Source organism: Taudactylus pleione, unplaced genomic scaffold (assembly GCF_031769625.1).
Source record: "Taudactylus pleione unplaced genomic scaffold, aTauple2 ptg000092l, whole genome shotgun sequence".
In the NCBI taxonomy this organism is placed as follows: domain Eukaryota; kingdom Metazoa; phylum Chordata; class Amphibia; order Anura; family Myobatrachidae; genus Taudactylus; species Taudactylus pleione.
In genome coordinates this window covers 1,466,095-1,490,028 of record NW_028284494.1, presented here as the reverse complement: position 1 = coordinate 1,490,028, position 23,934 = coordinate 1,466,095, and the positions used below count along the sequence as shown (strand labels likewise).

At 45.4% G+C, this 23,934-nt stretch overlaps 1 protein-coding gene across 1 annotated transcript in view; it reads right to left on the bottom strand.

Moving 5' to 3' along the window:
- Positions 1-13,171, bottom strand: part of ELOVL7 (ELOVL fatty acid elongase 7) — a 36,005-nt gene extending 22,834 nt beyond the window's left edge. The window contains exon 1 of the mRNA XM_088469457.1: positions 13,012-13,171. The gene's annotated coding sequence lies outside the window, so the exon portion shown is untranslated. The remainder of the gene's footprint in view (positions 1-13,011) is intronic.
- Positions 13,172-23,934: the final 10,763 nt, after the last annotated feature.

Below are 23,934 nucleotides of genomic sequence, written 5' to 3'. Positions count from 1 at the left end.
TTTGGAACCACTGGTGTAGAGTAGTACACTTTCTAACCACAATGTATTCTAAAAGTCAAAGAGCATATTGTCTAATCTCCCACAACGGCCAGGGCTCCTGAAAATCAGGGCCATGATTATGCAATACGCGCTGCCACACACCCCCACACTGCCTGCTATGCCCTGAGGGGGCAGTCAGAAAGTTGGCAACTATGCTAAAGAGTTCTGTGACAATATAACCACACAGTGCTGTAGACAGGTCAGGTATTTCGAGGATGCCTCGATTATCAATTTTTAATTATATGGCACCAGCAAATTCAGTGGTTTTTAATTGGAACTAGTGGCGGATTTTGCCTAGGGGCTGCAGCTCCCCCAGTAAAATCCGCCACTTCAGTGTAAAGTCAGTGCAGTCCGTGACTGCACTCTACACTACTGTGACTGACAGTGGCTTCCTATTGGAAGCGCCACGTGCCAGTCAGATATACACCAGGCAGCCCCAGGGGGAGGTGTCTTCTCCCCCTGGGACTACCAGTGCGGGCTGCTATTAGCAGAGAGCGGCTTCCAGTGGGAAGCGGCTACTCTGCTTTTACACCAGCCCTAACCAGCTCCTACGGGCTGCAGACAATACAGCCCTTTGGAAGCTGGTGACAGGCACTGGGAGCCACGCGTGCACATGACAGATTGACACCGGGACCCGCATGAAGAAGAGGTGAGTGATGCTCGTTTTTAGTGGCGGCAGCCCCCCTCATCTAAGAGGGTAGGAGCTGCCCCTGACTAACCATAATAGTTTATAATACTAGAGTTAATTATTCCTTATAATTAGGTTTCTGTTTTTTGTTTTTTTTTACCCATACACAAATAAAATATACAGTATATACACCAATCAACCTCATGCTGCCAAAAAAAGCTCTGACCCGTTCCAGGGGGTGCACACTGCACACCCTACACCCATATTTTTAATACTTACCTCTGCGGAGTCCCACATCGGCAATATCAGCGCTGTACATTCAATCAGGAAAATGGCCAAGCAGCCATTTTCCTGGAGTTTTGCGCATACGCAGTAAGGAAATCACAGGGAATATGGCTGCCGCGCCATTTCCCCGGTGACCTGCGCATGCACAGTAAACTCTGGGCACCGACTAGCGCCCACGGTCTACTGCTGCGCTCTGTGTTGGAAAGGGAGAGAGAGTGTCCCTGGACATGAACTGCACACTGGCTCCCCTCCTCTGTTAATGCGCCCCTGGTTAGCAGCAGAGCCTTTAAGTGCTGTAAAAATTGTGAGGTGGGGCCTCCATGGCTCGGACTTGTTTTTCCAGCACATCCCACAGATGCTCGATCAGATTGAGATCTGGGGAATTTGGAGGCCAAATCAACACTTTGAACTCTTTGTCATGTTCCTCATACCATTCCTGAACAATGGCCCTGATTCAGAGCCGGACGCTCTGACCAGAGTGCTCGCTCTGAATCAGGGCCCACCTCCATAAATATGGAGCGTCCTCCTGGACGCTCGTATAGCTGTGGGTCACCACCCACAGCATATACGAGCGTGCAGGGTGATGGTCGCGATGGTCTTGACCATCGCGACCATCGCCGCTGCGAGCAGAAGCCTGCGGCCGGCTTCTGACGGTAGGTGTTCCCTTGGGAACGCCTCGTCTGGGAGGGCCGCCCAGCAAAGGGGGCATGCTGTCAATCAACATCGACAGCACGCCCCCTTTGATCAGACACAACAAGCGAAGGAAAGTCCTTCGCTCGGCGCGTCTCGCGCATGCGCACGACGGAGCTCCCTCCGTCATGCGCAGTGCAGACCATCGACCCACTTGCGAGCGGCCAGCCGCTCGCGAGTGGGTCTGAATCAGGCCCAATGTTTGCAGTGTTGCATGGCGCATTATTCTGCTGAAAGAGGCCACTGCCATCGGGGAATACCGTTGCCATGAAGGGGTGAACTTGGCCTGCAACAATGTTTAGTTTGGTGGTACGTGTCAAAGTAAAATACACATGAATACCAGGACCCAAGGTTTCTCAGCAGAATATGGTCCAGATAATCACACTGCCTCTGCCGGCTTGCCTTCTTCCCATAGTGCATCCTGGTGCCATTTCTTCCCCAGGTTCTCTTTTTCCCACATTTCTGATACACATGCCATAAGCCTCCCACATGTCTGAGTGTGTGGAAATCTTATAGCAAGTACATAACTGTAAGAAACTTGTGGCCATTTACGATGTTTTCCCCCAGCCCGTGTACAGGGTCCCAAACCAGCATCTTGCCTAAAGCCCCATAGGACCTTCAGCTGGCACTGGAAAGAGGGCATCTCTGTCTAACTATGCTTGGTGATAGGTACCAAACACTACCAATTCGGGTCCCTCCTCAGCATTAGGGGGGCCTCCCACACTTTCCTGGGAGTCCAATTCCCTCTCAATAACTTGATGCACTCCTCCAATATAGTTTCAATTCATCTTCCTATTGTTTTATCATCACTAATTGAAAAGGTATTGGAGCTTGGTAGGAAACCAGTCTTTTAGGGGATTACCCTAGCATGTCCACTAGTGCCCTGACATCATAGGGCTCAGTACTTAGGATCATAAAATAGAGAATTAATGTGATGCTGCTATAATAAAAACAGCATTTGGCTTATAGATCAGGATGGCATTAATAAACGATCATAAAAAAAAAATACCATATATTTTTAGTGCACATCCCTTGGCACAGTGGGCCTGATTCAGAGCAAGACGCTCTGACCAAAGCGCTCGCTCTGAATCAGGGCCCTCCTACCTAAACTTGGAGCGGCCTCTTGGACGCTCGCATAGCTGAGTCTCGCTGCCGCAAGCCCTGGAGTGATTTTGGCTCTATCAGAGCCAAAATCACTCCCACTGACATCACTACTGATGTCAGTGGGGCCGGACCCAGACGGTAGGCGTTCCCATGGGAACGCCTCCGTCTGGAAGCCACGCCCCCAGCACGCCCACCAAAGGGGACGTGCTGTCAGTCACCATCGACAGCACGCCCCCTTTGGTGCGAGACCCCGAGCAACGGCTACCCCGTCGCTCGCCGGGTCTCGCGCATGCGCACGACGGAGCTCCCTCCGTCATGCGCATTAGGGCACCATCGACCCGCTTGCGAGCTTCCTGCGCTCGCGAGTGGTCTGAATTAGGCCCTGTGTGTCAAAATGCAATTGCAACCTTCAGTTCACATTACATATGAGCAGTTTGTGTTTTGAGAAAAGCAAACATACTCGAACTTAAGGACGCCACTGGGGTTAAATATCACTCTGCAGACTCCTCATCAGATTTAAATAAATATAAGTGGAACCATCATAGCCAGTGCAATTTTTCTGCAGGGACAAACAGAAACTCAGGGCCTGATTCAGAGCCGGACGCTGTGAAAGAGCGCTCGCTCTGAATCAGGGCGTTTTTTTTTTTGTTTGTTTTTTGGAGCGGCCTCCTGGCCGCTTACATAGCTGTGGGTGACCACCCATAGCTATAGCGAGCAGCCAGGTTGATGGTCGAGACCATTGTGACCATCGGGCTTGCGACGAGACCCTTGTTGTAGGGTCTCGTGGCCGCAAGCCTCAGAGAGCTTTCGGCTCTAACAGAGCTGGAAGCTCTCCCACTGACATCACTGGTGATGTCAGTGGGGCCGCCCCCAAACGGCAAGCGTTCCGTTGGGAACGCCTCCGTTTGGCTGGCTACCCCCCCCCCGGCCCGCCCACCAAAGGGGGCGTGCTGTCACTCACCATCAACAGCTCGCCCCCTTTGGTGCGAGACCCGGAGCACCAGTCGCTAGCCGGGTCTCGCCCATGCGTACGACGGAGCCGGCTCCATCGTGCACATGCCCAGTGGGCAAACATCGACCCGGTTGCGAGCGCTCAGCGGTTGCGACCGGGTCGGAATCAGGCCCTCAGTCCCTGAACCGCTCATTAACCAAAAGAAGAAAGAGGGTGGGCGCTTCAATAATGTTCTGATGACATGGAGCTAAAAGCAACTCACCAAGAAGGGGTGGCTTAAAGACTGGTGCAAAAGTACAGAAAGAACTGATAAAAGTCACTGGAAGTATATTTAATACCTCAATAAGAAATAACTAAAATAAAGTGCATATAAATGGTATAACAAAAATAAGTATGCATGCTATATCGAACACATTTGGAAATAAATAAGAAAGGGATATCCCTCTCATTAACTATGACATAATGTTCTGGGACAAAATGTATTTACCATAAGATAAGTGTTTATATATAATAGAGTTCATTGTAGCATCCTGCACCTGTCACAACTCGTGCAGTTCCTCTTTTCTATCTGTGGTGACGCTCTCTGCTCTAGTTCTTCTAGAACACTTTGGTCTGTATCTCAGCCGTTTGTTGCATTAGACAACCTGGCCTCCTGGCACACTGAACTGGCCTCCACAGGCAACCTGGTCTCCTGGCTTGGCTTGGCTTTGCTTAGCTGCCAGAGCCACACCTGGGCTGTATCCTGCGGGCTACAGATATAGTAGGTGTGGTCACAGCCCTTTTTAAACTGGCTTGGGCAGATTCCACCATAATACAGAATCAGTGGCTCACAAATATTGTCCTAGCCTCATTCTACCGAATACATAGATAGAAGACAGTTATAATATCATAAGCGAAACTTGGGTGCAAAAATGTACTGTATGTTCCCCCTTGTGGCAGATTTAAACAGACCACTGGAACACCAACTGTACGCATGTAGGAGAGGGGTTAATGGTTGGTGACCATGGGCTCCATATACACCTAAGCTGGTCTTTTTTTTATCATCAATCATAACCTGGGCAGCTGACTGCAGGTGTAATCTACATATTTCACCATTCACAAACCTATATCTAGTATCACGGTACACACCTGCAAAGTGGAAACTTCCCTCTAGATAACAATGATTGACGTCAAGAATCTCAACCACACTTCTCTCCTCTGTTGCTGATAAACACAGATCATCTACAGAACATGTGTTAAAAGCAAATGGGTAGCTTGACTACTCAGTCTTGTTTGAGTACTTGACTTGGAATCGGTATGAAATACCACCGGCCGCATGGCCGGCGGTTCGATTCCCGTCAGCGGCAGCCTGACAGGAGCAGAGTGCGATGCAGCGGAAGCCCGACAGCGCTGGAAATCCCGATCGTGGATAGGTAAGTATCCACTAACCTAACAACCCTAACCCTCCTTAGGGGCGCCTAACCCTAACTTCCCCCCCAAGTGCCTAACCCTAACCCCAAGTCCCCCCCCCCCGGGGGTGCCTAACCCCAAGTCCCCCCCCCCCCCGGGGGTGCCTAACCCCAAGTCCCCCCCCCCCCCCCGGGGGTGCCTAACCCCAAGTCCCCCCCCCCCCCCGGGGGTGCCTAACCCCAAGTCCCCCCCCCCCCCCCGGGGGTGCCTAACCCCAAGTCCCCCTAGCCTATCCCTAACCCTCCCGTGGGGGTGCCTAACCCTAAGTCCCCTCCGGGAGCCCTAAACCAAACCCTCCGCCCCCCGCGGCTGTCCGCTCGCGGTGCCCGGCATCACTACGATCGTGATGCCGGGCGGCGGTCTCCCGGCGTCGGGGGAAATGCGGGCGTCTACATCTAGACGCCCGGCATTTCACCCTTGCCGTGATAAGACAGTCGGGAAGCCGATTGCCGGCTGCCGGTATTTAGGCAGTCGGCTTCCCGATTGCCTCCCCTTGACTTTATGGTTTAATTAACACTTTGTTCAGATATATCACTTCCTCAGTAACCATGACATTAGCCACTTATGTGGTGTTCAGCCAACATTCCAAAAACAATGCAAGTATGCCTCAGTGATGTCACTAATTCTAAAGGAATAGATAGGATAGATGTTGGTCCAGACCATAAGATACTGGTAGGCAAAAGGTACACAATAAAAGGGCAACCAAACAGAAATAAAATAACTTACTTCTGATTACTCTACACTCTAAAGCTGCATACACACACACACACACACACACACACGCAACGATGTAAGTAATGAACAATTTTCGTTCAGTTTTTCCCCTTGAAAAAGTGAACGAAAATCGTTTTACAAAGTAGTTGGTTTTACTTTACTTAAACTATTTTCTGGGTGTTGAAGGAAAAATGTTGCAACTTCTATTGAAAATCGTTCAGTTGGCCAGTCTGACAACTACAAATCGACAAACGTGAACACACATGAACGATAATAGTTTATCCTTTTACACTAAACGATTTTTTGAACGATAACGACGTCGTTATAGTTAAATCATTCAAAAAATCGTTGTGTGTACACACCTTTAGTGATGTATTCACTTTTTTATCATTAACGGCCTATGTATTAATAATCGTGCCACTGTCACCATTAACAGTCAGTACCGCAACAGATATTTTAATATCCCCGCTATGTACGGTACTAAAGTTAACTTGCAGGGACTGTGTCATATGTATAAACAAAACCCCTATTCCTGGCAGTGTTTCATTTTAATTTCCATATTTGGATAAATTAAGATCATTTGGATATAAAATTGTCTGCATATTAAGTGTTTCTAATTTCCTCTAAGAGGATCTAATTATTTCAGTTCTGGTCTTTATACCGGCCACGAATATTGTGTGTGTGTTGGTTTGTATTTTACAGTGTAATAAATGCCGTTAGCCTGACGGACAGCACTTCTTTGCACTTTTGATATAATTAACAGTGTGGTGCAGTGTTGAGACTTACTATTAATGGGCCTGATTCACAGCTGTACGGTATTGCATAGCCGCTGCTTCTTTGTACGCAGCAGCTGTGCAATACCGTACAGCTGTCGCAGAAGACGTCTAAGGACAAAAGACGCCTCCTGCCTGCAACGTAGATCTGAGTGCTGCATCCTAGCGTAAGCTTACTCGGACTGGCCGCCGGAACTGTACAGCTAGGGCCAAGAAATCTGTTGTAAGACGCGGACCTGGCCTTGGCACGCCTACAAAACGCGGCAACGCGCTCCCGTGTTGTAAAATGAACCACATCGTCGCCTCTAGCCACCATTGAATGGCAACAGCATGTTAATCATGCTAAGGCTTAAAAGGTACTGTGAGCGATCTCGCAGACACTGATCGGCATACAGTACGTGCCAAACAGTAACCATCGGTGATGTACGCAAACCATTGGGTTTGCATACAGCCCAATGTTCTCAGCAATATATAGCGGTCACTGCAATGTTCTCTATATTATGGGGTGGTCACTGTGATACTCTGTGGTGTGTGAGGTAGCATAGTACAGGTAGCAATACATACAGTACCTTTGAGTATTGAGACAGTTGAGCCTGCATGCTCCTTTCAAAAGTGAAGACACCCCAGAATTAAAGCATAAATGCAGCAGGCACTCGCTGGCACCTTAATGTAATGGGACTAAAAAATGGGTTTTGCCCTCACCCTATAAACATTTAAGTCTTTCCAATGTTGATGGCTGTATCCAAGCAAACCAAGGGTGATAACCATCTACAGGGGGTTGGGGCTGAGCCAGTGGCGGAACTCCAGGAGGCAATGGAGTCACTGGCCTTCGGGTGCCAGCTGTCAGGGGGGCACACAGATAAATCCATCTATAACTGCTGCCAGCGGTTTTAAATGGATCTGTTCAGGGGTAGATTGGATAGCAGGAAAGTTCCCGCTAGGCTGGTCCTATAGCTCCCTCAGCCAATCCGACTCACACTGCTGGCCGGCAGCCATGTTTCCGGTACTTGTGTCCCATTTGGAATGCAAACCGGAAGTTAGCATATGCTTTGGCTAGCAGGCACTTCCGTGTGCCGCTAGCCAAGAGCAGAGGTCCTCGCACGGCAGCTCCAGCCACCGGAGATTTCATGGCCTTGATTAAGCTGTTCCGCCAATGGGGCAGGGGTACCCTGGGGAAGGTCTACCTGCCAGACAGCATCCTCTGCCTGGCCCCGGGCAAAAGCCTCTTCAACAAGTCTATCCAGGACAGCTGCTTCCTGAACCGCACCATGCAGGTGAGCTGCCCTCTCAACCTGCTGTTGTGCTTGCCACCCCTGGCCTCCCTGTGTCTGTACGTCACTCCTTGTATATGACCCCTCTCTGCTGTCATTTGTGTACTGTGCTGTATGTAGAGTGTGTGCTCTCTGCTGCCATGTCTTTACTTTGCAGTGTGTTCTCCCTGCTGCCATCTGTGTACTGTACAAATGTGTGTGGGGGGGGGGGGTACTCAGTAGTATGGTATGCTGCTATTGGGAGTAAGGAATCTTCCTATCCCTCAGTACCTATAGAAATGTAAAGAAATGCCCAGCACATCACCAAAGCACATGTGATGTATGTGCCTTTTGGTGCAGTCCAATACCAGTATATAAAACACTTGACGTGACAAAACATATAAGGTTAAAAAAAGAAATTGTGTTTTATTGTTTCCTGTAGGGGCCAAAGTGTTTGTTTCTTTTCCTGTGGGGGCTGAAGTGTATTTTTTTTTTCTTGTGGGATGTTATTCATCTGTTCATGCGTCCGAGTTGGGATGACTGGAGAGACACTAGGGGGGGAATGTCTGGAAAGACACAGGGGGCCAGCTGGAGATAGAGATACATGGGGCGGGGAGGCTGGATCAAGCTGGAGCCTACGTGGGGAGGGGGCACCACCACCTGTTTTACATCCGGGCGCCTGGCATGAACTTACGCCACTGGGCTGAGCAGAGTCTTTGCCACAGGTAACAGAAAGCCTAGCTTCACTCCCTGCCTGTGAGTTACATCCCCGGCATATTGGAGGAGTCTTTCAATTGTTTGAAAGACCCCTCTGGGGAATCTGACACTGCGTAGGCGCACAGTGTGAGATTCAGGAGCCAGACGCCGGCTGCGTTAGAGGAATCATAAGATCCCTCTCCTGCGAGAATGCCTCCATAGGCATAAAGAGGTTTCGCCATCAGAGGATGACGTAAACCAATGGGGCCAAACTACGAACAGCTTTGGTTTTCAAGTTTGGTACATAGTGGTCAGATCGCCATCCCCTTTGATAATAACGGAGAAGGATATCTGCACCTATATATAGTCTTTTTGTGAAAACTCCTGCATTAGGCTATTAGTACATAGCGTTGATTCATAAAATTATGCAGAAACTACAGTTTCTGCATAATTTTGTGTAACAAATGCTTTGATAAATAGGCCCCTTAGTCATGGGGCTCTTATAATGTGACGCTTTCTGGTCCATTTTGCAAGACTACATTAATTATTTTCCTATGAAAAGCAACTAAACTCAGAAATAATCTCTGCAATGTTCTTAATGACAAGAAGTCTGGTTGCGCAACAAGATAAAACCTCCCTATCAAATAACTAATCCTTACTTATAGATTTAGCACCTATGACTACCTGAGTACCACCGGTAACTTCTACAAACACATTGTCAGTTATTATCTCTTCTGAAGAACATTATTTGTTTTCGGGTCAACATTTCTTTTAACTCTTTATGGGAGATAGAAAACAATTAGGGGAAAATGGCTAGAAATAAAATTAAAGGAATGTTAGTATTCAATAGCAATGAATACTTTACACAGTTTAAGGTGCATATGTAATAATAATAAAAAAACACATTGTAGTAGTGCTGCTTTTTTTTTATTGTACATTGCAGTGAGGATAATTTTTTACATGATTATCCCTGCTATGTACTAAATGTAACTCGCTGGGACAGTTGTAGTGCACAGGGTCAGATTCAGGAGTCGGACAGAGGCTGCGGGAGAGGGATAGTAAGAACCCTCTCCTGAGAGGATGCCTCCACAGGCATAAAACGGTTTACGCCATCTGTGGACGGCATAAACGACAGGGCCAGACTCAAAAATCCAGTAGGTGTCAGACCGTAGTCCCCATTGATAATAGTGGGGACTGCAGTACTAATCAGACTTTTGCAGTACGAGGGCCAATTGGAAAGTAATGAGACTGGTTCTGTCTGTCCCAAAGGTAGATGTGGCAAGAGCTATGCTGGTTATTGTGAAGGTCATACAGTAAATCAGCAGTCCTGCGGTTGGACTGCCGTAGTCTTCTTTGTTTGGTCACAGCGAGTGGAAGATCTTCGTACGTTTTGTCATGGCGGAAGAAGAAGACAAGTCTGAGATTACGTCAGAGATGTGTGATTGAATTTTGTGTTAAACTTGGAAAAAAAGCGGAAATTAAACTCATGAAATGTTACAGCAAGCATACGTTGGAGAAACAATTAGCCGTGCTGTAGTATTTAGGTGGTGGAAACACTTCAAAGAGGGTAGAACGCGAGTGACTGACTAAGCGCGTTCTGGGAGACCATCCACCGCAGTTACAGATGTCAACATTGCCAAAGCTGCGGAGATGTTGCAAAACATCAGAAGGTTATCTTTATGCAAACCTTCGGCTTCACTTGGCATCTCATTCAAACGGGTTCAGCATATTGTTACAAAGGAACTGAAATTGCATCGCGTGTGCCAGGTGGGTACCCAGAAATCTCACAGAAGAGCAGATGTGACGACGAGTTGAATCGTGCAAGAACACTGTTCGAATGTCGCAGCAGATACCAGATTTCCTGACATCGATTGTGATGTGACACGAAACGTGGATTCATCATTATGATCCAGAGTCCAAACAACATTCCAATGTATGGAAACATACAAATTCACCTCCGGCCAAAACATTTTGTGCGATTCCTTCGGCATGTAAAAAGACAATTAATGGTGACTACAATTAATGGTGACTACTATGCAAACATCCCGAAATCCTATTTGTGAGGAGCCATGAGGAAGCAAACACCACATTTGCTGAAGAAAGTGTGGCTTTTGCTCCAAGACAATGCCCGACCGCATGTTACTGCCAATGCAACAGCAGCACTGACTGAAATGGGACAGAACTGGTACACCCTCCATATAGCCCGGACTTAACGCCCTGTGACTTCTGGCCATTCCCAACCCTGAAGAAACAACTGCGGAGAAAGAAGTTCTCAATAGATGAAGTGAAAAATGCCACAGCTGCAACACTGTGGGACCATTACTTTTGTCCCCTTAAAAAGTGGGAGGCACATATAGAAACCGTTGTAATTCCTACACCGTTCACCTGATTTGGATGTAATTACCCTCAAATTAAATCTGAAAGTCTGCAGTTAAAGCACATCGTGTTTGTTTCATTTCAAAGCCATTGTGGTGGTGAATAGAGGCCAAAATATGAAAATTCTGTCAATGTCCCAATATTTATGCACCTGACTGTAAATTCACTGAATTTCCTACTTTTGAATAAGGTCCGATAGTAATGAAGATTTTTTTACATATTTATACTCCTACGAGACATTACACATATGGCTGTTTGAAGAAGAAAGAAGAAAAAAGATACATTGTGCCGTTGTACGCCGGATCGTTTAGTCTGTATGGCAACGCATTGTTACATCGCATCACTGTCTCGCACCGTGGTAAGGTGTTTACCAGGCTTCTCTCAGTGATCAGAGCCACATTAATACAGCTTTGTCCAAAGGGGTTGGGTATGAAAATCCGACGCCGGAACCCCGAAATGACGAATCCCGACAGGGCAAGTAAGTATACTAACTCTAAACTTCTCCTCCTCCCCCCTAACCCTCCCAGGGTGGTGCCCAGTCCAAAGTCCCCCCGAGGATGCCTAAACCTAACCCCCCTTCCCACACCCTAAACCTAACCCACTCTGGGGGGTGCCACACCCTAACATCCCCTTGGTGGTGCCTAACCCCCCCTTCCCACAGCCTAACCCCCCACGGCTAAACGCTAACCTTGTCCTCGATTACCATTGTTTGGGAGGCCGTCTGTCGGGATTTCATCGTCGGGCTAAAGATAGGCGTCGGTAGACGCCTATCTTTAGTACTAAGACGGAATTTCAGCAAACGGCTTCCCGTGCGTCGGTATTCTAACTACATGCCATCCAAAGACTGTAGCAGAAGATGTAGAATAGAGAGAAGCTCTTGAGTAGTTGGACATATTATCAGGGGCAAAACATATCTTGTGCACACATTTACTATGTATCATTGTTTCCTATATAATATATACAATTTATGGCTTATACTTTCTAAGGAAAAAAAAAAAAAAAAAAATTATGTTCTGAAAGTCACTAATATACTAAACAACATAGCAAGAGCAAATACCGGCTCTAACACTGTACATGTACAATAACCGGCAAAGCTTCAAACACAGCTATATGTACTGTATCAGGGAAGCACTATTACCTCTACAAACCTGACTTCTCCCATACTACCTGCTTTTCAAAAACTTTGTTCTAATTGCTACAAGCTGATCGGCAATCTTTGAAATTTAAGTCATTAATAAGATAAGTGTAAAAGAGAATACGCAGAGAAAGAAGACCTGGCTACTTGCTAGTTTTGCCTGTTCACAATTTGCAGGTCTAGTCTTTGTCCACATAGGCAAATCAAAATATTGTTTATTCAAATAACAACTTCATTTAAAATTCAAAACCTGTGGGTTTCAAAAAACATTATATAAATATATTTGACTGCATGTCCAGTAAATACACTTTTCTCAGCCAGGCACACACACAAGACAAGGGTTATACACTGTGCAATGAATAAAACCAAATGACTGCAATATCACAAGTACTATTTTCTCCAGACAGGGTCCTGATTGCATTGGGAGCGTGCTGCATTTTCCAATTAAAGTATTCATTGGCAGATAAGTGGGAGAAGCATGAACGGCCTGTGAGTGGCATACATTCCAATCATTCTGTCCCATTACTAGAAAGCAGCACCCTGGATATACTGTACTGTACACATACATAACTACATGGGTGTTGCAGGTGGGAGACTCATTGCAAGCGTGGGAAATCTATTCTACACAGAGCAAGTTCATGCAAACTGATCATCAGTAGAATAACACTTATTGCTCTCACAATGAGTTCTGTGTCTCTTCCAACAAACTTTAGCAAAACTTTTTTTTGTGAACGGTCTTTTTAAGCTCAAAATAGAATTGACAAGTCCACAATTATATGCAGGATTTAAGAGGTGTAGAGAAGACACACCTAGCCTGAACACCTTGAGGCCAGGTATATACTCAATGGGAGTTTTGCACAAGTAACACACTTATGGCAAAGGTAAATAATACATGTACTAAAGCAGAATCATATACTTACCCCCTTTGGACACGCAGCACCTGTCCTGGAGCAGTCAGTGCAGGAGGAGACCACAGCCCCTACTGACTGCACCCAGGGATGGAGGAGAGTGAGTCACTCCTCACATTACACATGTCTGCAGGGAGTGGCTTACACATCAGCAGGCATTGCCTACAGCAGGAGCTGACAAGTTGCTTGTTTAATGGGGCTACAAGGTTTTATTCTTTATATCAATCTGAAATTACACAGAGGGCCACATTAAGCTTAGCTGATACACGGCTACATAAAGGGGAGTCACACTTTTCTTCTTGGAGAAAGTAGAAAATAGTAATAGTCCTTTATTATGCAAATTTAGGTCTTTAATGGCTACTTTGTACTTTACATGAGTAATTTGCTGAATTTGAATCTAAATAAATTAAACCAATTATTATTATTATTATTATTGATAAGGTGTGGTAATACATGTAAATGATATAGAAACATAGAATTTAACGGCAGATAAGAACCTTTTGGCTCATCAAGTCAACCCCTAAATAGATGGGTAGTGTGTATAGCATAGTGGTTAGTATTGGTGTGGAGTTTGTATGTTCTTCATATGTTTGCGTGAGTTTGCCCGGGTTTCCTCCCACAATACAAAATCATGCTGGTAGGTGAATTGTCTCCTGCTCAAACTTACCCCTAGTGTGTATGTGTGTCTGAGTATGTACATTGTAAACTACACTGGGGGAAGAGCTAATGTCAGTAATACAATTCTCACTCTGTAAATAGCCAAAAACCTGGATTTTATCCGGCATTTGAATCACAGGTTTTTTGCCAGCCCAATCTATACCCCCTTTCACACATAAAAGCAATTTTCCGGGTCAAGCATTTGGATCTGTGTGAGAGGGTCAAACCGGGTCGCAAATCCCAGGACTTCGACCCTGGTGAAAACCAGGGTGAAAGTCCTGGGAATTTCGACCCGGGTTGACCCTTTTCACACAGGAAAAGGACCCATGTTGATCTGCAAATTACCGGGTCCAAAAGCTTGACCCGGAAATTTGCTTTTCTGTGTGAAAGGGCTATAACTGAAATATTCTCGGTACAGCGATACAGAATATGTGTGCGCTATACTAATTACTGTTAAAAAATAAAATATAAACAGTGTGTTCTAATTACACTTTACTACAAATTAATACTTTTAATTTGTTTCCTTTCTAAAAATAGTCATACATTACTAATTTGAGATCAAGAAAAACTAAAATGATTTCAGAATGTTTTTACTAGCTCTATTTTTTGAGCTACACTACCTGCACTATACTGTATGTACATTAGTAATATAGTCATAGTGAAAAGCTATTTTAAAATAATCTGATATTTTCTGGATAGAAAATAAATAACAGTTGTTTTAATTCAATCAATCACAAATAAGAACACAAAACGAAACAAACATACAGCATAGGAAACAAACATACAGCATACGAAACAAACATACAGCATAGGAAAGTACTATCTAATATAGTGGCCTATTCATGGGGGTGCTTTCTCTTTGCTTGTCGCTTGTACTCCTCTTCTGGGGCATCTCTTGTCACTGTCCAACAGTAGTGATCACCTACCCTGATATCTTTGTTCCATTGCTGAAATGTCTTGGTGGAATCGCTCACTATGCTTGTCACTCAGTGCACCACAGTTATCTTGTGTGGGTAATCCCGTGAATCGCATATATTTGAATAGGGGAGGGGAGTCATAACTGATTCATTTAATTGGGTCATTAGGCCCCACCCCCTCTGCACGGAACGCAGATTGCTGGTAAGATTCTCTCCATTCTGCCCACTTCACTAGGAATACCCCTACATCGTCATAAATGGGTGATATCACGGAACTCAGAGCTAACTGAGAGTTTTAAATGTCATATTCATTCTTTGCATGCTGAAATCAATTAGAAGTAACTATTTTCACATCGGAAATATTTTCATTGTTGTGCAGTGTTATCACTTATAATCAGAGATTTCTATTGGCAGTGTGCCATATAAAAAAAACCTGGTATTATAAAAAAAATTGTAAAAGTAGAGATGAGGGGTTCGGTTTTTAACTCGGTTCTTTTTGCCATATTAGCGCAAGTTGGATTTATCTTATTGGCTATCCAAAACATGTGAGAGCTGAATAGCCAATAGGATGCTGTTTTTGTTTTTTATTGAAGCACAACACAATGAAACATGTTGAAAAAGAACCGTATTACAGAATACACCTAGGTACAAAAACATCAGATCAACACAGATGGTGAGCATACGATGGGGCCCATTTATCAATAATTGCAATTATCAATATTCTGGGCATGATATTAGCAGTATGCGATTATACCGCCAGTAACACACGCTGGGACAGGGGCTCCGAAAGGAGTCCTATCCCTGCAATGCAGGGTCGGTGCTACCATTGGGCAGCTTTAGGCAGCCGCCTAAGGAGGCCGGCTAATGGAGGCCACCGATGAGTCCACAAAATAAAAAAAAATAATGGCATAATTCATGGCTGAGTGGCATATTATGAATTTGTGTTATGAGGTACATTATGATTTTGGCGCTCTGCTGTGCGCAATATTTTATTTAGTATATTATGAAATTGGAACACTGCTGTGTGGCATATTATTTAACTCAGGAGACTGATGTGTGGCATATTATGAATTGGAGGGAGCAGGGGCAGTTGGTGAAATGTTGCCTAGGGTGCCGGGGAAACCGGCAAAGTGAATACTCACATTAGGGAAATAAAGCAATGGTGGCTCTGTAGAAGAACCAGTAACTCCCAGGAGCCAGGGATTATGACAGGTGCCTGAGTCATCAACCCTTGTCAGGTAGGGGATGAGTAGGCCAAGGTTGTGTAGCGTACACCATATAAAGGGCCTGTACAGTACCTGGTATTGTAAATCACTGGAGCTAGTTTTAGGTGAAGCTGTGCGGGAGTCTATCTTACCAAGAGCTGCCATTATTTTAGTTTCCATGTTCTGAAGCCTTTTATCAATTTGGGATAAAAGTACCTTAGAGAAAGCAACCACCAGGTCTACGATTCACAGGGAACAGATAGGTATAAGTAAAACTCTAATGTCTAGTGTAGGGTTGAGTACCTGATGACGGCGCTCAGGATCCCAGTGGTGAGAATCCCGATGCCGGCATCTTGACAGGGTTAGAATACTGACACCTGCTGGTAAGTACCCTCCCCCTCCCCTTGGAACCTAACCCTCCCTCCCTGTAGCCTAACCCTAACCCTCCGCCCCTGCAATCTAACCCTAACCCTCCGCCCCTGCAACCTAACCCTAACACCCCCTTGCAGCCTAACACTAACCCTCCCCCTAGTGTCTAACCCTAAACCTAACCCTCCCCCTAACCTCAATGCTTACCGTCGCCATGTCAGCGGTCAGGATGCCAGCGTCGGGATTCTGACTGGTCCTGGGATTCCGACCACCAGGATGTCAACTACATCCCCAGGGTATCCTGACTACAGTACCTCTTAAATGAGAGGAGGGAGCGGAGTTGCCTAAAGCTGTGAAATAATTTCCTATAATGATTATGGTACAAGTTGAGTCTCCCATGTCCAAAATGTTTGGGACCAGAAGTATTTTGGATATCAGATTTTTCCGTAGTTTGGAATATGTGCATACCATAATGAGATATCTTGGGAATGGGACCCAAGTCTAAACACAGAATACATTTATGTGTTATATACAGCTTATACACACAGCCTGCAGGTCATTTTATACAATATTTTTTATCATTTTGTGCATCAAAGATTGTGTACATACACAAAATTCTTTTAAGTTTCCTATACACCTTACACACACAGCCTGAAGATAATTTTATACAATATTTTTAATAATTTTGTGCATTAAACAGTTTGTGTACATTGGGCCTGATTCAGAGCCGAATGCTCTGACCAGAGCGCTCGCTCTGAATCAGTGACCTCCTCCCTGAAAATGGAGCGGCCTCCTGGCCGCTCGCATAGCTGTGGGTGACCACCCACAGCATATACGAGCGGCCAAAAAGATGGTCGCGATGGTCAAGACCATTGCGACCATCTGGCTTGCGACGAGACCCTGCAGTAGGGTCTTGCTGCCGCAAGCCCAGGAGTGATTTTGGCTCTATCAGAGCCAAAATCACTCCCACTGACATCATTACTGATGTCAGTGGGGCCGGCTTGAGACGGTAGGCGTTCCCATGGGAACGCCTCCGTCTGGCAGCCACGCCCCCGGCACGCCCACCAGAGGGGGCGTGCTGTCAATCAACATTGACAATCGACCCGGGTCTTGCGCATGCGCACGACGGAGCTCCCTCCGTCGTGCGCATGCGCAGTGGGGCAACATCGACCCGCTTGCGAGCGTCCTGCGCTCGCGAGCGGGTCTGAATGACCCCCCTTGAACCATCAGAAAGCAAAGGTGTCACTATCTCAGTCACACTCAAACAATTCTGTATTTTGGAATATTCCATATTTCTGAATATTTGGATATGGGAGACTCAAACTGTTTTCTAAATAACACTTAAAGTGAAAAACCAGTGACAAAGCAAAAGTGCAGACCTGCAACCACCACCACTACCACAATTACAATTATTTCAGTAGAAAGCAGCACAGATGGTGTAATGGTTAGCATTACTGCCTCACAGCACTGAGGTCGTGGGCTCAATTCCCCCTATGGCCCTAATTGTGAAGAGTTTGTATATTCTCCCTGTGCTTGCATGGGTTTCCTCTGGGTACTCTGGTTTCCTCCCACACTCCAAACATATACTGGCAGGTTAATTGGCCCCCAACAAAATTAACCCTAGTTTGTATGTGTGTGAGCATGTAGTAGGGAATACAGATTGTACGCTTCACTGGGGTAGAGACTGATGTGAATGGACAGATATACTCTGTAAAGCACTGCAGACTATGTGTGCGCTATATATATAACTGGTAATAAATAATAAAGAAATAATGTACAATGGGCATTATATTAAAACATGTACATTTTTTAACAAGCAATTGTATTACCCCACTATGTGATGTATTATGTCAGACACTGTGCAGCACGCTACAGAGCATGTGTATGGCATTACACAGACAGACCTCAATTCCCAGCAGCCTCGCAGCTGCTCAAGTGGTCAGAAGCATGTCACATGAGCATTGTCAGGTTGTAAGGCAAGTGACAGTTGGAAGTGAGTGGCAGTTGGTTGGAACAGAGCTGTACAAGGTCAAGGATATATAAGAGAGCAGGCTCTGATCATTAGGGGTCTGTCCTGAGGTAACTGCTGAGAAAAGAAACCTGTGCTGCTGAGGTGCCCCTGGCGGTGGCTGTGAGGGAGCTGCATTTTGGAGACTAGAGCTGTGTGAGGTGTAGCTGCCTGAGGCACTGATCAGTGTCCAGCTGATTTGAAGCAACAAGGGAGATGGGTCCTACCTGAGGTGAGGTCAGGAGTGGAATCAGACACACTCATCTGGAACAGATATGTGAAGTCTTAAATACCACTGTACACCTCAAAGATATTACCTTATTACAATAGAGCTAATATACTGTCAGAGGAAAACCAGCTTTAAGGGGCAGCTCAGTTACAAGCTTAACTGAATAATAGATAGATGGAATCTGATTGCCACTAAATATAATTATAAATCCATAAAGATATGTAGTGCTAAAGTAGTGCCCAACAACAGAGGCATATTGAGAAAGAGTGACAAAATCTAAAGCAAATAGAGATGTCCAGCTCAATTTATCCCGTCTAAGACACAGACTCGGAGTCGTTAGCCTTCAGTAACTAACTCTGAAGCTGCATACACACACAACGATTTTTTGAACGATTATCGTTAAACAATATCGTTTGAAAAAATCGTTCACTTTCTGAGTCAAACGATGAACGATTATCATTCATGCGCGTTCACATTTGTAGTTTGTAGTTCAGTCAGACTTGTCAACTCAACGATTTCCATTAAGTTAATATGCAAAAATCGTTTGTAGATCCAAAAAATCGTTCATTACACTTTAAAAAATCTGACAGATAATCTGACAGAAAATCGTTCATAAAATCGTTCATAAAATCGTTTAACGATAATCGTTTGAAAAAATCGTTCACTTTCTGAGTTAAACGATGAACGATTATGGTTCATGCGCGTTCACGTTTGTAGTCTGTAGTTCAGTTATGGAGCGTACACACGGTCAGATTTGTCAGACTTGTCAGATTTGTCAGGTGAACGACTGAACGATTAAACGATTTGAACGATTTGGACGATTTGACCAAAGTTTTGAACGATTTGAACGATTTGAACGATTGAACGATTTTTAACTGCATTAAAATGAATGGAATCGTCCAAGTCTGACTGCAAACCCATCAGATGTCAGATATCGTTATCTGACACACGGGAACGCGCATCGTTGATCGTCCATCGTTCAGGCATGTCAGATATGAACGATTTTTCATCAGATATGAACGACTGAACGATTTTTAAATCGTTATCGTCCATATCTGAAGAAAAAATCTGATCGTGTGTATGCACCATTAGACTTGTCAACTCAACGATTTTCAGTAAGTTAATATGCAAAAATCGTTTAAAACACTTTAAGAATTTCTCTCGCTCCGGGGCTCACTACAAAAGGGGTGACTGTTGATGTTGATCGACAGCTCGCCCCGTTTTGTAGGCGGGGAGAGTGCTGGCTACACAAACGGAGGCGTTCCCGAAGGAACGCTTGCAGTTTGTGAGAGGCACCACTGACATCACCAGTGATGTCAGTGGAGAGCTTCCTGCTCTGTTAGAGCCAGAAGCTCTCTGGGGCTTGCGACGGACGAGATCCTACCACAAGGGTCTCGTCGCAAGCCCCGATGGTCGTGACCATCGCGACCATCACCTGGCCGCCCGCAAAAGCTGTGGGTGGACACCCACAGCTTAGCGAGCGACCAAGAGGCCGCAAGAAAAAAAAAAAAAAAACCCTGATTCAGAGCGAGCGCTCTTCAAGAGCGTCCGGCTCTGAATCAGGCCCTATGTTTGGGAACCCATGGTATAATGTATTATTATTGACCACTTTCATAAAATGTTCCTGAATTGAGGAACAGTTCTAGCTTAATGAAGTGGATGTTATTTAATTCATTGTTTCGATTATGTTTGGGTTGGGGACCACCTGCCTCTCTGCTATGTGGGAAAAAGGGAGAACATTTTTTTTGTACTTGGAGAAAGAAGAGGACAACATTTACCCATTTTTCATTCAATCCAGTGAAAGAACTTTGGGCCTGATTCAGACCCACTCGCGAGCGGCTGTCCGCTCGCAAGTGGGTCGATGGTCTGCACTGAGCATGCGCACGACGGAGGGAGCTCCGTCGTGCGCATGCGCCAGACGCGACGAGCGAAGGACTTTCCTTCGCTCGTTGTGTCTGATCAAAGGGGGCGTTCTGTCGATGTTGATTGGTGGGCGTGCCGGGGGCGTGCCTCCCTGACGGGGGCGTTCCCAAGGGAACGCCTACCGTCAGAAGCCGGCCCACTGACATCACTAGTGATGTCAGTGGGAGTGATTTTGGCTCTGATAGAGCCAAAATCACTCCGGGCCTTGCGGTTGAAAACCTCAATCGCAGGCTCCGGCTCGCAGTTTCGATGGTCGCGATGTTCAAGACCATCGTGGCCATCAAACTGCACGCTCGTATAGGCTGTGGGTGGTGACCCACAGCTATACGAGCGTCCAGGAGGACGCTCCATTTTTAAGGAGGGCGGCCCTCATTCAGAGCGTGCGCTCTGCTCAGAGCGTACGGTTCTGAATGAGGGCCTTTGTGAGTACCCGTATCATTAACTATTTGGGTGCTACACAATTATAAAATTAAGGACAATAACACACCTTTCTTTTTTTTTTTACTATCCATGAACTTTTTTCCTTTGCTATAGTTCTGTTTTGGTATTAGTGGCTTTTGTGGTAAATTATAAGTATATACAATGATACAAATATAAAGTCAATAGTTAGGGGTATGTTTACTAAACTGAGAGTTTTTAGAAATGGAGATGTTGCCCATAGCAACCAATCAGATTCTACTTAAAATTTAACTAGCACCTTCTAAAAGATAATTGCTAGAACCTGATTGGTTGCTATGGGCAACATCTCCCACTTCTAAATATTAGTAAATATATTCTCCTCAAGGAGGCAGAGTGTAGCCAGTAAATGTATAATCCCAACAGGATGGAACTCCATAGCCACGACAGTCCACAGGTACGGTCTAGAACAAACAGGAAGTAGAGGAGCAGTGACCCAGAAGTCAATACTGGAGGCCACACTGCAATGATGAAATCCAATGGTCACCCAGACACAGAAGTACGGCAGTTTCTTCCTCAGCATGGGGCATACCTCCCAACATGACCCTCTCCAGGAGGGACACAATACTCTGGTCCTGGACTTCCCTGGTAAGAGGTGGGGCTGCAGCACAGTTCAAAATTCAAATAGGGGAGTCACACCAACTGTCATTTCACACACTGCCAAACCTCACTGGCTGGGACTCACTGGCAGTTGGTGTGACTCCCCTATTTGAGTTTTGGACTGTACAGCAGCCCCCTCCCTGGAGCAGCCACCAATCATAAATTACCAGGGAAGTCCAGGACCAGAGCATTGTGTCCCTCCTGGAGAGGGTCATGTTGGGAGGTATGGGGTGCAACAATTGTGTGTTACACCCATGGTACTGGGGGTGTAAAAAGCAATTATCAAACCTATGTACCAACTTCAGGGTCTATTTACTAAGCCTTGGATGGAGATAATGTACCAACCAATTAGCTCCTAACTGCCATGTCACAGGTGTTTGAAAAATGACAGTTGGGAGCTGGTTGGTTGGTACTTTATCACTGTCTACTTTATCTCCATCCAAGGCTTAGTAAATCGACCCCAAAGTACCAGCCAACCAGCTCCTAACTGTCATTTTTCAATGACATGGCAGTTAGGAGCTGATTTGTTGGTACTTTATCTCTGTTCTCTTTATCTCCATCCAGGATTTAATAAATAGACCCCTATCTCTCATCAGGGAACTGTACCAGGTTTTAATGATTTGTTCCTTGAAATGTCCTTTTTGTATTATTAGTTATTAAGCACATATACAGCACAATTCCTCTTATTCTGTATATGAGATGCAGTTGTCATTGTCTATTATTATATCTGGTATTTGGGCTAAATATTTATGAAAGATTGAGCTGTAAAATGCAGCCAATAGATGGTAGTGACGTGAATATGTAATGAGAGGTTGTCACAGCACCACGTGTAACATGCTCAGATACACCTGTTCACATGTTGGCAACGGTGTGTGGAGTGATGCCAGAAGGGGCAGGGTGGGTGAAGGGCAGGCGCAGCCCAAAGGCAGCACAGTGTTGGTTAAACACTGGAGATTATTTGCAAGACAAACTGAAGCAGAGTCAGGTGAACAGAACAAACTGTACTTTACTATATCTCTATGTCAACCCGAAGTACTAATGATAAAGCGGCTCAGCTTCATACACACTACTACTACATCGGGACAATAGTATGTATGTCTGTATGTATGTGTATATTATTTACATAGCACCATATTGTACACAATGCTTTACAATAGTAACTCAGCATTATTATTATTATTTTTCATTATTATTATAATTATTGTTATTAAGATCATCATTATTATTACTATTAATATTATTGTTGATTTGTAAGGCTCCAGCCGAGCATACATAAACAGAGACACACTGTACAAGGAAAGCATAGTAAATGCAGATATGACATTACAGGTAGGGAGAAACCAGCTCATGAGGGAGATTACAATCTAGGACCGTATTCAATTAGTTTCACATACGTGATAATGTTTCGCATGCCAGACTTTTCGCCTACATCGCGTACTTTAGCCACGGAAACTTATCATGCGTGTACCCGCGATTCGCCCTATTCAATTCCAAAAGACGCGAAAACGGCGACACACGAAGTCAGAACAGGCGAAAAGTGATGTCAGAATCGGGGAAATCAGCCTGAACCCCCCGAAAAGATGCAGAAACATTGGGGATGAATGTAGTAGTGCCCGATTAGCCCTAGTAAAACTGTTTGGGGTACTTAAGTTTGCATAATTGCCACTAATTAGCGTCATTGCACAAGTGGTGAAGAATGGCATAAAGCAGTGTTTTAGTGAAAATAAGTAGTCCTGTCAAATTTGGGGTACCTAAAAATGGGTGATATCATCTTTTAATGTCAATGTGAATTTCCACCCTCATAAAAGCACCTGCAATCCCAAAAACACTTGACCCCTTCTTAGACCACCCCCAGAACCTTATTTTGCTAGTTTGCGAACTTGTCCCCCCACTTTGTGCTTTTTCACCCCCAAATTCAAAGTACTTTTTTGGGGGTGTTAAGTTTTTTTTCCTGGAATTTTTTGACGCAGTTATCCTTTGGGAGCTGTTCCAAGGGTTCTGAGTGGTTTCCCCACCTTTGCACCCCTAAATAAAAATGTTGCACTTCTTTTCTCCTGCTATTCAGAGGCGAATCTTTTTTGCCTATTACATTGCATTGCGTGTCCACGTATGTGAAAAGTGGATGGAATTGAATATGGAGATATGTTTCCGACAGGCGAAAAGTCACAATCAGCGATACTTTTCCGCGGATCTCGGCTTTTCGCTTCTAATTGAATACGGCCCCTAGTGAGGAGAGACAATGAGATCAGCAATTTGGACAGTAACGAGGGTGGACCAGTGCAAGTAGTATAGGTAGGAGTAGGTCAGGCTCTAGTAAGACAGCAGTTTTCATAGAGTGTTTAAAGATTGGAAGGCTAGGGGCTAGTCTGCTCAGGTGTGGTAGGGAACTTTATGGGTGGGTAGCTGCACAGGAGATGTATGTAGGCAAGTATAATATCAGAAAAGGGCAGTAGTCAACAGGCACGCACGCAGGGGGGGTTCCGAGTACCTAGAAACCCCCTTGACCAGGTACGGATTTTGCCAGCGGGAAGGTTCCCGCTGGGCCGGTCCCCTCTCCCCTCTGCCAGGCCA